This window comes from Aegilops tauschii, chromosome 2, assembly GCF_002575655.3.
Source record: "Aegilops tauschii subsp. strangulata cultivar AL8/78 chromosome 2, Aet v6.0, whole genome shotgun sequence".
Lineage (NCBI taxonomy): Eukaryota > Viridiplantae > Streptophyta > Magnoliopsida > Poales > Poaceae > Aegilops > Aegilops tauschii.
This window is the reverse complement of record NC_053036.3, coordinates 324476892-324486754: the sequence shown is the minus strand read 5'-3', so window position 1 is coordinate 324486754 and position 9863 is coordinate 324476892.

Below are 9863 nucleotides of genomic sequence, written 5' to 3'. Positions count from 1 at the left end.
CCGATCTCGAAAGCCAAGTCACGGTGCTTGCTATCATAGTAACTCTTCTGGCGCGATTGCGCGGCTTTGAGATTTTCACGGATGACTTTACACATTTCTTCAGCCTCTGTGATTAAGTCATTGCCAAGAAGTTGGCGTTCACCAGTCTCTGACCAATTGAGAGGAGTACGACACTTTCTAACATAGAGAAACTTGAATGGGGCCTTGCCCGAACTCGCTTGGAAGCTGTTGTTGTAGGAGAATTCGGCATATGGAAGACAATCTTCCCACTTCATGCCAAAGGAAATGACACAAGCCCTGAGCATATCTTCAAGGATTTGATTGACTCGCTCGACTTGGCCACTAGTTTGAGGATGGAAAGCTGTGCTGAAGCGAATGTTGGTGCCCATGGCCTTCTGGAAGGAGTCCCAGAACTTAGAAGTGAAGATGCTTCCATGATCTGAAGATATCAATTGTGGAATGCCGTGCAAGGAGACAATCCTGGAGGTGTATAGCTCTGCCAACTGAGCTGCTGTGATAGATTCTTTGATTGGAAGGAAATGAGCCACTTTAGTAAGCTTGTCGATGACAACGAAGATAGCATCATTTCCGCGCTTAGACTTAGGAAATCCAGTCACGAAGTCCATTTCGATATGATCAAACTTCCATTCCGGGATAGCAAGAGGTTGGAGGAGACCAGCTGGTCGTTGGTGTTCTGCTTTTACCCTCCGACAGACATCACATTCGTTCACGAATTGAGCGATTTCTCGCTTCATTCGTGTCCACCAATACGACTGCTTGAGGTCATGGTACATCTTCGTACTTCCAGGATGAATGGAAAGAAGAGAATTGTGTGCCTCGTTCATAATGACTTTCCTTAGATCACCTTTAGGAACCACAAACCGGTCCTCGAAGAATCAATTGTCTCTGTCATCAATGCGATAGCACTTGTATTTGGAAAGACCCTTGTCGATACCACGTTTCACCTTCTTCACCATGGCATCAAGAAGTTGTGCCTCACGAATTTGATCTTCCAAAGTAGGAGAGACTATGAGGTTGGCAAGAAAGCCTTGAGGAACAACTTGGAGATTCAGTTTGCGGAAAGCTTCACAAAGATCCGGTTGGAATGGCTTGAGAATTAAGCTGTTGCAATAAGCCTTCCTGCTCAAAGCATCTACAATGACATTGGCCTTGCCTGGAGTATATTCAATACTCGGATTGTACTCTTGAATCATTTCGACCCATCGAGTTTGCCTGAGGTTGAGGTTGGGCTGAGTGAAGATGTACTTGAGACTCTTGTGATCGGTGAATATGTCCACTTTTCTTCCAACAAGAGATGTCTCCATGTTATTAATGCATGGACAACTGCCGCCAACTCAAGATCGTGAGTGGGGTAGTTCTTTTCATTGGGCTTCAACTGACGAGAGGTATAGGCCATAACTTTCTTCTCTTGCATTAACACAGCACCAAGACCTTGAAGAGAAGCATCACAGAAAACTTCGAATGGCTTGGATTCGTCAGGAGGAGTTAAGACAGGAGCTGTGACGAGTTTCTCTTTGAGAGTGTTGAAAGCAACGTCACACTCAGGAGTCCAGACATACTTCACATGCTTCTGGAGGAGGTTGGAAAGAGGCTTTGCAACCTTAGAGAAATTCTCAACGAATCTTCGGCAATAGCTTGCAAGACCAAGAAAACTGCGGAGCTGCTTGACATTCTGAGGAGGTTCCCAATTCACAATTGTAGACACCTTCTCGGGATTAACAGCGATGCCCTTGGCCGAGATGATATGACCAAGGTAAAGAACTTCATCAAGCCAAAACTCACATTTGGAAAACTTCGCATAAAATTGATACTCCCTGAGCTTGTCGAGCACCAATCGCAAATGTTTGGCATGATCCTTCTTATTCTTGGAGAAGACCAAGATATCATCGAGATACACCAGGACGAATTCATTGGTATAGGGGTTGAAGATGAAATTCATCATTCGAGATAATGTTGGAGGAGCATTGACAAGGCCGAAAGACATGACAGTATATTCATATGAACCAAAGCTTGTCCTAAATGCTGTCTTGGGAATATCTTCTTCACGAATGCGAATCTGATGATAACCCATTCGAAGGTCAAGCTTGGAGAATACTTTAGCACCTTTAAGTTGCTCGAATAGCTCATTGATGTTGGGAAGTGGATACTTGTTCTTTATAGTCTTCTTGTTCAATGGACGATAGTCGACACAAAGTCGGTCCGTGCCATCCTTCTTCTGGACAAAAGGAACACCACAACCCCATGGAGATGAACTCGGTCTGATCAAACCCAGACGCTCTTGTTCATTGAGTTGTTTCTTCAATTCTTTCAGCTCCTTGGGTCCAAGCTTGTAAGGACGCTTGCAAACGGGTTCCGTGCCAGGCTCAAGACCGATAACGAACTCAACTGGCCGGTGAGGAGGCATACCCGGAAGCTCTTCTGGAAAGACATCTTGGTACTCACAAACGACTGGAATTTGAGAAATAGCATCCAACTCGCCCTTCTCATTGAGAGAGAATAACCGAATGGTCTCATCACGAGCGGCATAGATGATAACATCCTCAGAAGAGTGTGTCAATTGAATTTCCCTAGCAGCACAATCAAGTTGAGCCTTGTGCTTAGAAAGCCAGTCCATCCCGAGAATCAGATCAATATCCGAGTCACCAAGAACAATTGGAGAAGACAGAAATTTATAGTTTCCCATCTTGATGGAAACATCCGGAACCACCAAACTAGAACTCAAACGTTTACCCGGAGAAACGACATCCATGGGTTTACCCAAATGTGAACAAGTGAATTCATGCTTGTCAAAAAACGGTCTTGACATGAAACAAAGCGAAGCACCAGTATCGAATAAGACTTTTGCAGGAATATCATTAACTGAGAGATTACCCATTATCACATCAGTAGATTCCTCCGCTTGAGCTGCATTCATCATGTTCACCTTTGCAGACTTGGGATTATGCTTGACCACTGCATTGCTGGAAGATCTCACAGGAGGAGGAGGCGGAAGGCGCCTTTGGTTGAAGCACTTGTTAGCATAGTGACCTTTCTGCTGACACTTGTTGCAAGTCACCTCTGAGAGTGGACGATGATAAGGAGCATTCGACTTTGGAGCTTGATTCTGAGACTTGTTCTGATAGCCAGGGTTGGGTGGGTGGGAAGATCCATGGCCACCTTTGTTCTTCTGCTGGAAAGGCTGACGAAACGGAGGAGGAGGCAACCAGAACTTCTGTTGCTTAGCATCCACTAGTGAGGAAGAAGAAGACTGAACTGCGTCCCTGACTCTGTTCTTAGAAGCCTCACACTTAAGCTGAGCAGCCTCTTGCTTCAGAGCCATATTGTAGAAATCATCATACTTGGTCGGCTCAAAAAGCACGAGAGGTAATTGCAGATCTTCTCTAAGGCCACCTCTGAATTGATAGATCATGCTCTTTTCATCAGGAACGTCTTTCTTAGCGAAGCGAGCGAGTTTCTGAAACTGAGTATTGTATTGATACACGGACATGCTGCCTTGCTTGAGATTGCGGAACTCCTCACGCTTGCTCTCAACAACATTTTGTGGAATGTGGTGAGCTTTGAAGTCTCGGCGGAAATCATCCCAGGTAATCACACGACCTCCTCTGGAATCTTTGTATTGTTGATACCACTCAGCAGCTTGATCCTTGAGTTGAAAAGAAGCGAACTTGACAAAGTCCTCAGGCCTGACATTGCTACATTCAAAATGCTTGTTGATGTCCACGAGCCAATCATCGGCGTCTGTGGCCTCGGCACAATAGCTGAAAGACTTCGGCTGATTAGCGAGGAACTGGTTGAGGGTAGCGAAGTGAGACTGATTGTTGCCTTGGCCTTGATTTCCTTGATTGCCTTGCCCTTGGGTGCGCTCTTGCAAGAGTTGCAAAATCATCTGAGCATTGGTGTTGGTGGCTGCCATGATAGCTTGCCATGCCTCCGAAGGCGGAGGTGGTCGCGGAGGGTTCGCCTGACTCCCCTCATTGCGTTCCGGATTCTGACGCGTTGGCGGAGCCATCCTGAAGAGGGTGACATCCGTTAGCATCTTGATAGAAAAATAGACAAGTTGAATCAACGGACAGAAATTTCAACATATAGTCTTCACAATAAACATTCGAACGAGGATGAACGAATGAATTCCATAGTAAATCATCACACTTCCATAAAGTGAGAAGCCACTTGATAAGAGATTGATGAATAAAATAACAAGGTACGAGTGGAACAAATAAGTGGTAAGGATTGCCCAATCACAAACCAAATATCTGTGGGAAGAAATGCTAAGAGCTACATGAATCCCACCTATAAACTCCCGAAACTTTCTGGTTATGCAATCTGGTGTTGGGGATACAGGGGACACAAAATATATCACCCAAACTAGCAATCCCTAGATCCAGCTGTATCCATCCGTCAACACATAACCAAGAAACCTTCGGAAATCGTGTACCTCAACCTTCGAAAAGCATCCGTTATACTAGTTATGGCAATACTCCCGAACTCCCGCCCCAGTACTGGGTGGCGTCGAGGTGATCTCACCAACAACTGCATAAAAGAGATTTTCGATGTCGGCGAAACTCAGGTATTCCAGAACTGCAATGATAAAATTGTGACGACAACACCTCGGAGCTCAACTCCCCGGGACACTGCCACAACCCCTAAATGTCAGGAGGCACCAAGAACAATGTTCTCGTCACAAAACCATCGGAATGATTCTAAGATACCCGCGTGATCCTAAAATTCCTTTTAGTGAAATTTGAGGAGAGAAGAGTCAAAACTTCTACGTCAGGAGGCCTCACCAGAGCGACGAAGGGTCTGAGGAGTAAAAAGAATCCTACTCTCCGATATATATAATCCTAAGACTCAAAACATTTTTGTTCTAGACTCAACAACGCCAGCGATTCGATCAAGCAGGGGGCTCCTAAGTCGGGGATGGCTCTGATTACCAACTTGTAACGCCCACAATGCGGTTATGCCTCTAAGTCGTGCCTCGACACGTGGGAGATATGGCCGCATCGTGGGCGTTACATTCCTCCTGTTCAGATGCAGCCCCGACAAGGTCTTCATTGTTTTCGGCGTCGCCCGGAGTACTATTTTCTCTGGTGCCGGTGTTGCCATCCTTTGAGCGACGGGGCTTAAAGCGGCGTTTGGGCCGCCGGCGCTTGGACTGCGTCTCAGAGGGTTTATTCGCATCTGGCTCTTCTTTGTCGTCGCCAGATCCTTTAGGTGTATCAACCATGTACACGTCGTACGAAGAGGTGCGCGGGGGAGCACCAGCGACTCCTCTGGAGGCGCCCTCGGGGGACCACTCCCCGGCCTCCAGAGCACCCACCGCTGAGGTGAATACTGAGCCGGCAAAGGTGGAACCGTCGGCCACCGCTCCGTCCATGCCCGTGCCTGGGGCGACCCTGGGAGCCCAGCCACCTCCGAGAGAGCATAGAGCCAGCGGGGTGCATCAGCCAGCTCCCAGCCATCGGCGGGCGTGACCAGGGCTTCACAGGCCGCGATAGTGGACGGGATGCGAGGCTCAGCCCGGACCGGGCCCTGGAACTCGTGAGCTACCAGACCATGATTACGCACGGCCTCTTGCAGAACGCGATGGGTGCGGTTGACCAGCTCGGGGCAGAGCTTCAAGACGTTAAAGCGCGCCTTGCTGAGGAGCGACTGCGTCTGGCGCGCGGGTGGCATCAACTTGAGGTCACTGTCAAGCTAAGCCACCTTCATTGAGAGACCGCCCGCTCGGGGGACAAGAAATCCGCTGCCGAGGTGAGAGAGACTCGCGAGCGTGCCTTCTAGGAGGCCGAGGCAGTGGACCGATAGCGCGAAGCGGTGGAGGCCCGCGAGCAAGAGTTCCTGGCCTCGAACGCCGTCCTGGAGCGGCAGATCCAAGAACGAAGAGACACCCTCTCTGCCTGCGAGGAGGGGCTAGTGACGCGCAAGGCGGACGTCAAGGCCCTCGAGCAGGAGCTCGCGTTGACATCGTCCGAGCAGAGTCTGGAGCGTGAGCAGTTGGTGGTGCTAGACCGCCAGGTGACTGCTGCTCAAGCTTCCCTTGCTCAGTGCATGGAGAAGGCCAATGCCTCCCTGGCATCCAAGAAGCGAAGATCTAGGCGGACACCAAAGAGAAAATCACGAGCGCCCGCCGAGCACTCACCAAAGAGCATGGCGAAAAGCTAAAGCTGCAGAAAACCCGCTTCTGCGCTCGGCGCGAGGAGTTAAAGCGCGACATAGACGGTCTCAAGAAGGCGCTGACTGAAGCGGAAGGGCGGTGAAAGGCCACACTGGGGGCCAAAGCCATCGCCGAAGCCAAGCTGGCATCCCTCCAAGAGCAAGTGGGAAGCGTCACGTCCCTCGTGGAGCGAGCGATGAATGAAGCGAACCAGGCTTGGGGGCAACAACATGAGTGCTCCAAGATGTTCCAAGACCTTGAGCTATGGGCTCATGGCGCCTTGGGCTCCATCTGCAAGGAGGACGTCTCCATCCCCATCGTGGCCAACGACGTTGGCTACCTCGACTTTTTTACCAAGGTCGTGGAGCGGCTCAGGGGGCGCCAAGAAGGTGGGCCAAATCGTCGAGGAGGAATGCCGCAACCTCCTTACCCAGGCATCGACACGTGTCTTCAGCCATCTCCTTTGCACCAACCCTTGCTTTGACTTCGAGGCCGTGATCGCCCCCGTCCCTGAGTGATGCACGATGCCCTTGGGGAAGCGGCGGAGGACCATGTAGACGCGCTGAACGCACAGTTTGTCCATGACAGCAGCGAGGATCAGCGAGTAGCCGAGGAAAACAAAGGCGACGACGACGACGATGGTGGCGACGCATGTCCTTAGGTCGCCCCCTTTATTTACCTATTGATACTCGATCGTGGACCCATGGGTGCGTGAAGTCAGCGACTCTTACTCGAGCCCTTACTGTTGTAATGAACATTTGTTCTCTCGTGCGGCTTGTTTTTCCCTTACGCTTGCTTTTGTACCCTATGTCGTTAGGACACAGCCCCCATGCAGGGCTAAACTGTCACTGGTAAGCCAGGTCGCGATGCCTGGGCAAGGAAGGAGGTGAGGGGCATCAGGGGCTAGCAAGGGCTCCTGAGGCGATATGCTCGGGAGGCCGCCTTTTGGCGTGCAAGTAGCTCGCACGCAAGGAAACATATGAACCACGCGTAGGGGGTTCCGCCTTGGGGGAGTGGCGCACGCTCATCGGCTCGCTCATGGGCGTCACGCGATGAGATTAGACACCAAGGACCTTGGTGGGGTGGGGTGCACTGGAGCAGGGCCACGAGCTAGAGCCCGGTCACCTGGATTTTCCAATGATGCTGGGACTAATCCGAGCATATGCACCATGTCCAGCCCCCACCCGCGTGGCGCTCAAGAGGGGGACTACGAGCGTGCGAGGCTCGCGGGATAAAAATTCAACAAAACATGGCAAGACTAAAAAACCAAAGCTTTACTGAAGGAAGAAAACAAATTCGTTTACACAGGCTAGAAAAAGGTGTGGCTGCCGTGTCCGGCACAGGTCAGCCTGAGGTTGGTACAGCCCGTGGGGCACCCTCGTTTGGTTATTTCACCAGCACGGAGCCTGGGGCTTCCACTTGGGCATGGGCATGGTCGTGATTCTACCGTTCCGCCAGCATGGAGCATGGGCCTTCCACTTGGGCGTGGGCATCATCGCGATTCGGCCGTTCCGCCAGTGCGGAGCATGGGGCTTATAACCTACAAGTATAGGGGATCGCAACAGTTTTCGAGGGTAGAGTACTCAACCCAAATTTATAAATTCAACACAAGGGGAGTGCTACCTCTTGTGCTTGCCTTGGTTTTTCCCTTGAAGAGGAAAGGGTGATGCAGCAAAGTAGAGTAAGTATTTCCCTCAGTTTTGAGAACCAAGGTATCAATCCAGTAGGAGACAACGCGCAAGTCACCGAATACCTACACAAACAAAGACCAACTTGCACCCAACGTGATAAAGGGGCTGTCAATCCCTTCACGGTTATTTACAAAGTGAGATCTGATAGAGATGGATAAACGGTAAAGTAATATTTTTGGTAATTTTGGTTTATGGAACGGGAAGTAAAAGATTGCAAAGGAAGTAAATACGAAACTAAAATTGTAGATTGGGAACTTATATGATGGAAAATAGACCCGGGGGCCATAGGTTTCACTAGAGGCTTCTCTCAAGATAGAAAATATTACGGTGGGTGAACGAATTACTGCCGAGCAATTGATAGAAAAGCGCAAAGTTATGACGATATCTAAGGCAATGATCATGAATATAGGCATCACGTCCGTATCAAGTATACCGACTCCTGCGTGCATCAACTACTATTACTCCACACATCGACCGACTCCTGCCTGCATCTAGAGTATTAAGTTCGTAGAACAGAGTAACACATTAAGTAAGATGACACGATGTAGCGGGATAAAATCAAGCAATATGACGAAACCCCCATCTAGTTATCCTCGATGGCAACAATACAATACGTGTCGGTTCCCCTTCTATCACTGGGATCGAGCACCACAAGATTGAACCCAAAGCTAAGCACTTCTCCCATTGCAAGAAAAACCAATCTAGTTGGCCAAACCAAATCGATAGTTCGAAGAGACTTGCAAAGATATATCAAATCATGCATATAAGAATTCAGAGAAGATTCAAATAATATTCATAGTTAAGCTGATCGTAAATCCACAATTCATCGGATCTCGGCAAACACATCGCAAAAGAGTATTACATTGGATAGATCTCCAAGAACATCGAGGAGAACATGGTATTGAGAATCAAAGAGAGAGATGAAGCCATCTAGCTACTAGGTATGGACTCGTAGGTCTGAGGTAAACTACTCACGCTTCATCGGAGAGGCAATGGTGGTGATGTAGAAGCCCTCCGTGATCGAATCCCCCTCCGGCAGGACGCTGGAAAAGGCCCCTAGATGGGATCTCACGGGTACAGAAGGTTGCAGCGGTGAAAAGTGTTTTCGTGGCTCTCCTGGTAGGTTTTGGAATATTTGAGAATATATAGGCAGAAGAAATAGGTCGGTGGAGTCATGAGGGGCCCACAAGGGTGGGGGGCGCGCCCTACCCCCTGCGCGCGCCCTTCGTCCTTGTGGCCACCTCGTGGCTTCCCTGACGTGTACTCCAAGTCCTCTGGATGTCTTCTGGTCCAAGAAAAATCATCGCGAAAGTTTCATTCCGTTTGGACTCCGTTTGATATTCCTTTTCTGCGAAACTCTAAAACAAGGAAAAAACAGAAACTGGCACTCGGCTCTAGGTTAATAGGTTAGTGCCAAAAAATAATATAAAATAGCATATTAATGCATATAAAACATCCAAAACAGATAATATAATAGCATGGAACAATAAAAAATTATAGATACGTTGGAGACGTATCAAGCATCCCCAAGCTTAATTCCTGCTCGTCCTCAAGTAGTTAAATGATAAAAACAGAATTTTTGATGTGGAATGCTACCTAACATATTTATCCATGTAATTTCTTTTTTGTGCCATGAATGTTCAGATCCGTATGATTCAAAACAAAAGTTTAATATTGACATAAAAACAATAATACTTCAAGCATACTAATAAGGCAATTATGTCTTCTCAAAATAACATGGCCAAAGAAAGCTTATCCCTACAAAATTATATAGTCTGGCTACACTCCATCTTCATCAAACAAAATATTCACATCGTGCACAACCCCGATGACAAGCCAAGAAATTGTTTCATACTTTTGATGTTCTCAAACTTTTTCAACTTTCACGCAATACATGAGTGTGAGCCATGTGCATAGCACTATAGGTGGAATAGACGGTGGTTGTGGAGAAGGAAAAAAGAGAGAGATAGTGTCACATCAACTATGCGTATCAACGG